At 35.6% G+C, this 9016-nt stretch overlaps 1 pseudogene; it reads left to right on the forward strand.

Moving 5' to 3' along the window:
- Window positions 1–1524: 1524 nt before the first annotated feature.
- Window positions 1525–2302, forward strand: LOC117235819 (annotated as a pseudogene).
- Window positions 2303–9016: the final 6714 nt, after the last annotated feature.

Below are 9016 nucleotides of genomic sequence, written 5' to 3' on the forward strand. Positions count from 1 at the left end.
ACGTTATAAAGTATTAGTTATATTTGGTACAACATATTAGTAATTTTAACGACTGAGAAAACTTCATATATAGCAAATAATGTTCTTCATTATCGGTTATAATTATTAAACAACAATTATTAACTAAATAATGTAGCCAACCAAATGTAAAATATACAGTGCTGTATCATAAGAATAAAAATCTGGAAAAAGTTCGTTTCAAGTGAGACAGAATAATAAATAACATTAAGCAACATTTACACAACATAGTATCACGCCATAATAATTGATTTATAATTCTCAATGAAAATTGATTGTAAAATTGTAAAAAAAAAAAATTAAGCTACATTTAAGTGTATTTTAATTCCGATTGAAATTTTACTTGAAGCTTTCACAAAATAATTCGTCATTCGAAATCGGGAAAAGAATCTTGGATTTTTTAATCGAATCGCAGAAGCAAACCGCAGCGTGGTAAACGAATGTCACAGACGAGGAAACAAGATCGACCATCGTAAACGGGTATTGTAAAACATCGTGGTCGGTCTTGGGCAGAAACCGCCGTGAACGATCCTTTTCAAGGATCTCGGAAACAACTATGCAAGGTGTACGTTTATCCGCGAGAGATTCGTTCCAGACGGAAGCCGAAATTTCCTGCGTGTCGAGAAGTTAAAAAATCGACCCTGACCTACTGCGCTTTGTAGCTGTGCTCCAAGAGATCAGGAAGGTTCATGGTTAGTTCGAAAGTTAATCGGCAAATCCTGTTTGCCCGGGGCCCCCGCTTTCGACACGCTCGTCCTTTGCAATTTCTAAACGCGGGGTCGCTGGTTTTCCTCTGAGGTGCCTCGCTACCCTTTGCGATCCTTCAAATTGTCAAGATAAATATCCCAAATCCGGTAGAATTTTGCTGTGGAGTCCTTACATCTAAACTTTTGAGAAGAAGATTTTTGCAGGCTCAAAAAATTAACTCATAAAAATTGTATGGAACATAAGGGAAGATTTTGTTAGAGGATATAAAGGTTTGGTAAGACATTGTTGTCACGAAACCACAGGTAAATGGCGTGTTATTTTGAGGTCGAAAAGTCAAAATACCAGCTTGCTTTTATGTAAAGAAGGATTGAGGAAAATGCGAAACACCGGCTTTTCTAGGGTTTGGTAAACGTAAACATGACTTAATGACTTTTTAAGCCGGATAATAAGATGAATAAATAACTCTATGGTTGACCGACGTGAGGAAGATTATTTTAAATAGCAGGTAGATTTCGCAGCTGTGACTAAGGTTTGTGGTCTATCTTCCATCTTTGAACTAAAATTTCATTATTAGGCTGAAATTAAATTTAAAATAATGTTACACAACGTTCTTGCTTGAAGACTACAATTTTCTTTAACATTAAAACCATTTGCTAAAGTATAACATTCCTGATAAAAATATTAAGATATATGGCATATGAAAAAATAGATATAATATAAACTGCTATCCATATATTGGTGCTATGCACATTCTTTTGTTTTGTCAAAGTGTTCAAAGCATCTAAGCTATATCGTTTTCTTGTTGTTTGGACTTGCGCCTTTAATTTAGTAAAAAATTGTATCGATTAGTTATTTAGTTTCGTTTTTATCCCAATTTAAAAATGGAAGAACAAGACGCGCATTTCAGACATATTTTATCGTATTATTTCCGAAAAGACAAGAACGCATCGTAAGTACACAAGAAGTTATGTACTGTATATGAGAATGAAGCATTGAAAGAAAGGCAGTGTCAAAATTTGGCAGTGTTTGCCAAATTTCGTTCTGGTGATTTTTCACTGAAAAATGCTCAACGATCTGGCCGTCCAGTTGAAGTTGATGAGACCCATATCAAGGCCATTATCGATTCAGATCATCATAGCACAACGCGTGAGATTGCAGAGAAGCTCAATGTATCGCATACATGCATTGAAAAAAAATTAAAACAGCTTGGCTATGTGAAGAAACTCGGTTTATGGGTCCCTCATTAGCTTAAGGAAATTCATTTGACGCAACGCATTAGCATCTGCGATTCGCTTCTGGAACGCAACGAAATTGATCCATTTCTGAAACGACTGATTGCTAGCGACCAAAAGTGGATAGTTTATAACAACGTTAATGGGAAAAGATCGTGGCTGATGCAAGATGAACCAGCCCAGACGACACCAAAAGCTGAGATTCACCAAGAAAAGATTATGCCGTTAGTTTGGTGGGATTATAAAGGAATTCTGTACTTTGAACCTTTACCAAGAAACCAAACGATTAATTAAAACGTGTACGTTGAACAACTCGCCAAACTGAGCGATGCAGTTGAAGAAAAGCGGCCACAATTGGCAAATCCTAGGGGTGTTGTTTTCCAGCATAACAATGCGAAGCCCCACACATCTTTGGTCATTCGCCAAAAATGATTGGAACTTAGGTTGGGATGTGTTGTCACATCCACCATATAACCCTGACTTTGCACCTTTAGATTACCATTTATTTCGTTCCATGCAGAACTCCTTAAATGGTACAATTTTTAATGACGCTGATGATGTAAAATCACATTAATTCAGTTTTTTGCTGGCAAAAATCAGAAGTTTTATGAACATGGAACTATGACACTGCCTGAAAGATGGTAAATGGTCGTCTAGAAAAACGGTCAATACGTAATTGAATAAAGTTATGTTTCTAAGCAAAACTTTTGAGTTTTCTTCAGTCACTTAGTCGTCAACCCAATATTTTACAGAAAAATTTGTGGATCCTAGAAGACCTCTATAAAATTTTTTAATCATCTATAAAATTTCTATAAAAAATTGCCAATTAGAGTAGTGTTAGATTCAATAGCCGCGAAATTTCCAAAATTACCTGTTATTGCAGAGCACGTTGGAAAGTTGTTTTAGGTGATGCTGGAACTCAAAATATTTTCGAGTTGTCAGAGTAGCGAGGCGAATCACGTTTCCATGAAACGTCGTTCGAGACCGAGTTGTCAAGGACGACACAGTTTTGACAACTCAGTCACGGGAAATCTGATTATCTCTGCAGGATAACGGACCCCTACTGTATCCAGGACAGCCGCGACTGGTATACCTGTAACTGCTACCTGAAAACATTTTCCGCTCGGAGTAAGCGCGATGTCCTTCGCGCCGCACGAGAAACCTTCAATAGCCCTTTCGACATAAGGAATGTTGAGAACGAATTGCTGGTAAAACATGTTTTCCTTGCCCGATTTTCTGACTGGATAAACACGAATCAAATGGATGTAGAAAAATATTATTTAGCCTATAGATACCTGCAATGTATATGTCACTCAAAAGTTAGACTGACCAATCTCATTTTCCAATTCCAATTTTATTTTTGTATCAAAATACATAATTAATATTTAACTTTTTAGGAATCAACCGATTAATCTCGATGTAATTTTACTGCAATCTTATTCGATATTATGATTTTATTCTAATTAGATTTTATTTCCAAGTGAAATCTTTTTACTGTTCTAGGCTTCCAAAAATATCTGAAAAATTCTGGAATATTTATTAATGTGTATAGTTACCGAATTATACGACCTATTGCTAAGTCAAATGTTTGGAACTTATCCGATGAAGATAAAAATTCGAGCAGAAGAATTTAATAGTGAAGAATCAATTTTTCCACAGACGATTAACTTCGACTTGATCGAAGGAGACAGACATCTTTGTGTAGCAACAAGAAACTGGACGCAGTAGTATTTACTGGATTAGGCAAAGATAATTAAGAGATAACGAGACAATAACCTGATTACTCTTGATACGATTTCAAAAGGTAACCGATTCTATGAACTAAAAGCTAGTCTTTCTAATTACTCCACCTCATCTGGACATTCTAGACCAGAAATGAAAAAGAAGATCGTTTGCTGAGCCAGGAATCTCCTGGTGAGCAATTAGTCACAGCAACAACAATGAGGCCTTCTGTAAAGCTCGAGTATAAACAAACTCCTTTTTCATTACCAGCTTTTTCTTCCAACTACCGCAACGAACAATGCAACACGTATTCTCCTGCTGCGGACGTCGATTTCATTTTTGATCTACGAATCGAAGGAAACAGGAATGAAATTTACGATAAAAATGTGTGAAAATATTTTTCCCATAAATTGTCACATTGTGAGATATTATTAAAAAATTAGAACGATGAAACATGTATGTCTCGTTGAGGATGAAGCAAGAGTCCTTGGAATTGTTATTGTAAATTGGAAAAAGTTCGAACAGCGGTCGCGAGGGAAATCGTGCTGTCTGGAAAAATTGGTCGACGGGTTCGGCGTAACGAAAACGATGGCTTTTTCAGGTACTGGCCTGCCTTTTCCGATGATAACAATCCGGATGGAACGAATTGTGTTTTCGAAACATAGACGCCTCTCTACGATTGTTGCGAGCTGCCGAGTCAGCCTCGCCGACACCTGCGCTTCGTTTTTGAACCGGGACTAATCCAAGGGCTCGTTCTTTTTGCTCCACTATTTTCTTCAAACGAGGATAAAATACGCTGTTTAATCGATAGACACGATGGAAGAGATTTTACAATAATTTCGGATTTTACAATAACTTTACAATAATTGCGATGAAGTGAACGACTGTACCGTCAGCGTAAATCTTACGAATATTTGTGGAAATGTACATTTTCTCTTAATTATTGAAAACGTAAAATACAAGATTTAAAAAGCATAATTAATTACGTCGATAAATATTAAATTATCTGAATCAGTAGTACTTGAATTAGTTAATTAGTAATAATTTTCTTGAAAATTCTTCAACTCGAAACATTCACAATGTATTTTATTCACAATGTCTTAAGATTGTTATCATTCCGGCTGATTAACAACAACTAAGAAACTGGAAACGCAATCACGATTCATCAGAAAATAATCGAGGCAAAGATCTTCGATCCCAAACGCTCCACTCGAGGATCTTCGACGTACTTTAATATAATACGCATCTGATAAGCCATCACCAATGAAAGAGGGAGAAGGAGAAACGAAAACTACCTCTCAGCTGTGTCTCAGCTTACCATAATTGCGAACTTCTTTCCGCGCTTAATGCTTCCACTATTACACGAGTGGAACCTGTTTTTCCACGTTGCGACGCTGGACAACGGCTAATTTTCTTTTCTGTCACATCTTTCTCTAAAATATACCCAGCGTTCGTGCGGTGGTGATCAACGACGCGTTTGAGAAGCAAGCGTCTCTCCTACGAACCCTTGCAACCAAGTCGATTCACGTGGACGAATACCTACAGGTTGATTCATAAATTCATGTGAGTGGAGGGTGAATCTGTGCGCTAAAACAATTTCTAATTATTTAGAATATAATCTGGTTGATTTTGATGACCTTAAAATATGTTGTATTCTAGTTTCATATCCATTTTGTATTATCTCTGCCCCATGTCGACCATCTCGGCGTAAGTTCATACATTTTATGATTTTTAGAAGAGTAATCGGTAGACTGCATACTTTTATTTATTTATGGGAAATTTAAAGATACGAACGTTGTAACATTTAAGCCTTTGCACTCCAATGTCGAGTGGCACTCGACAAAGGAGCTCCTGAGATAAAAACTGATGTCGAGTCTTTCAGTCCCAGCTTTTTTTGTGAAACGTGCGAAAGAAAGTCAGGATTGCATCCTGGAAATTGTTTCAAGATATATCGTACGCTTGAAAATTACAAAATGGAACAATAGTGTGACTAAAACTGGTATTTCAGTGAATTTCTTTCTCCCTTCGTTTATTTCAATTGTCTTATTTTTTAGTTAAAGTAAATTTCAAATAAAACGCCTAAAAGCGTTGGCAGCTGCTGCTAACGAAATTGAAATAAAATTCCGAGTGTAAAGGGTTAATAGATGAAAGGAATCTCTGCCTTGGATTTATTCTTTTAATTATTTTCAGAAAAATATCAAATTTGCATAAATATTCGCGGCCTAGTAATTCCGTCTTATTCACATTCATCGAAATTGTTCGTAAAGACTAGTTGAAAATTCAAGACGTACTTAAACTGTATATGGCCAATGTTAGTGCGTTGGGACACGAGGCGGCCACTTGGAATATATTAGGTTGTCCGAAAAGTTTCTTTCGTTTTATAAGGAAATAATAGACGCACAATGTTTTTTGTTTTATTGAATTATGCACGAACGTAATAATATAGGAATCATAATTCAATAAAATTCAATAAAATTCAATAAAATAATATAAAACAAAAATTGTTGTTCATTTATCATCACCTTATGAAACGAAGGAATCTTTTCGGACAACCTAATATCATCACTCATAACTCAACAACCAACTTACGTTCAATGCGTAACGTACGATGTTTTTTATTCATTCTAATGCGTACCACTTGAAGTATCGACGCGCGTTTATGCATCAACCTGTATACAACGAGGGAGGAAGTACGAATCTCGTTTCGTCTACTTAACTTGTGGCGAACGTTGCCTCGAGTGTGTGGTCGAGCCATGGCAAAGAAGCTGGTTACGAACGAAGAGCTGACGACCATTAGAATAGAAGGCACCGGGCACAGGTTCGCTTATGCGAGCAGCACGGCTAGTGCCATATTCGGCCGGACCGAGGTGCTGGATTACGCAGAACACGTACCAATTTTACATCGGGTTCCGCGAGGCCTCGCGGTTCCACCGTATTCGTGCGTTTTTAGCCCGGCTGCAGACCAATGTATATATACAGGGCTGGTTGGCTGACTCGTAAATGGATTAATGTGATTAACGGGCAAAGGGAAAAAGTTCGTCCCGGTAATTGGTTCTCTTGTCGGGGCTATAGAGTCTCGTGCCCCTTATGCCCCCTGTGCCCGGTCTTATTGTTCCCTTTTGGCTGCGGACAAGATAGCAGAATGCGGCTTAGGATACGATCAAGGAAAAAAGAAATCCGTGTGACGAGGCGATTCTCGGTGTTTCCCTCTTCTTCAACGTCATAAGAAGAATAGAATTGTACTACCTACATGACGGCGTAATCGGTGTGCGTCGGAGAAAAAAATTGGAGCGCGACAGGGCATTCGAATGGACTCGTTACTCGGCTATTCGTCCGAGACCCTTGTCTACAAATAACGCAAAGAAAGTGGCTCTGCTTCTTACCGACCAGTTCACTTTGTAACTGATTTTATCCAGGAAAAAGTTGCAAGCAAGTTGTTCGGTTCGATGGAGAGAGAGAGAGAGAGAGAGAGTAGTAATATCCCGAGTTTTTATGTATTTATATTTCATTTAGTATAAAATGGATTAGAAAGAATATTGTGTAAATAATATGCAGAACATATACAGATATATTGTATTAGGTTGTCCGAAAGGTTTCTTTCGTTTCATAGGGTGATAATAGATGAACAACAATTTCTGTTTTATATTATTTTATTTAATTAGATATGATCCATTTCGTTCTATTTCTATTATTATGTTCGTGCATAATTAATATAAAATAATATAAAATAAAATAAAAAATAAATATAAAATAATATAAAATAATATAAAATAAAATAAAAAATAAATATAAAATAATATAAAATAATATAAAATAAAATAAAAATAAATATAAAATAATATAAAATAATATAAAATAAAATAAAATAAAAAATAAATATAAAATAATATAAAATAATATAAAATAATATAAAATAAAATAAAAAATAAATATAAAATAATATAAAATAATATAAAATAAAAAACATTGTGCGTCTGTTATTTCCTTACAAAATGAAAGAAACTTTTTGGACATCCTAATATATAACCGCGAACCGTTAATTTTTGATATAATAAATAATTGTATATTTCTTTAAATAATCCAACGTGTACTCGCTGAGACAGACGCGAAACTCTCGCGCGACGAAGCCCATTCATAAACATTGAATTACCTCGGTAAATGCAACCATATTACATTTACACTAGGAAAAGGGAAACCACCAAATATCCAATTGAACGACACGCACATAACACAAACGAGGCAAGTTAAATACCTAGGACCCCACTTAGACACACAACTTACTAAATTAATTGTAGACAAAATACGGATAAAAAGAAGACAGATGTACTGGCTACTTGGTCGAAACTCTAAACTCAACATAGAAAATAAACTGAAAATCTACAAAACGATAATAAAACCAATTTGGACGTACGAAATACCACTATGGGGCACAGCAGCAACGAGCCACATAAATAAACTAGAGTCGCTACAATCGAAGATACTGAGAACAACAGTCAACGCTCCATGGCATGTCAGACACGAGGATATACGCAAAGACCTAAAAAACAATATACAGGGTGATACAAGCGGAAAGGGGGTGATTCTACGCGGAAAAAGAAGTCGAAAATTAATTAAAATTAAATAAAAATTTTTTTTTTTAATTTTTCCATCGAGACAACGATCTACAGTGAGATCCGTTATAACGAGAAGTGATAAAGTGCACGCGTACCGAGCGAAAATTCAAAGTTGATTTTCTCGAAAACAAAGCCTCAAACGAAAAATGTTTATTCTATATTTTCGACTTCTTTTTTCGCGTAGAATCACCCCCCTTCCGCTTGCACCGCCAGTTACCAACCACCCTGTATATATTAGGTTGCCCGAAAAGTTTCTTTCGTTTCATGAGGTGATAATAGATGAACAACAATTTCTGTTTTATATTATTTTATTTAATTAGGTATGATCCACTTCGTTATATTTCTATTATTATGTTCGTGCATAATTCAATAAATTAACATGAAACAAAAAACATTGTACGTCTATTATTCTCTTATAAAACGAAAAAAAGTTTTCGGACAACCTAATATATATACATTGAATTTTAGATATATCTCTGCCTCTCTCATAGGCATATTATTGGGCTGGCAACTAAGTGATTGCGGATTTTGTCATTACTGCCTAATGATAAAATAATGAATGATTATAACGCTACTCTAATTGGCAATTCTTTATAGAGATTTTATAGATGATACATGTTTTAGGATCTACAAACCTTTTTGTAAAACATTGAGTTGACAACTAAGTGATTGAAGAAAAATCAAAATTTTTACTTAAAAATATAACTTTATTCAATTAGGTAT

The sequence above is a fragment of the Bombus vosnesenskii genome, unplaced genomic scaffold (genome assembly GCF_011952255.1).
Source record: "Bombus vosnesenskii isolate JDL3184/JDL3185 unplaced genomic scaffold, Bvos_JDL3184-5_v1.1 scf7180000013320, whole genome shotgun sequence".
Lineage (NCBI taxonomy): Eukaryota > Metazoa > Arthropoda > Insecta > Hymenoptera > Apidae > Bombus > Bombus vosnesenskii.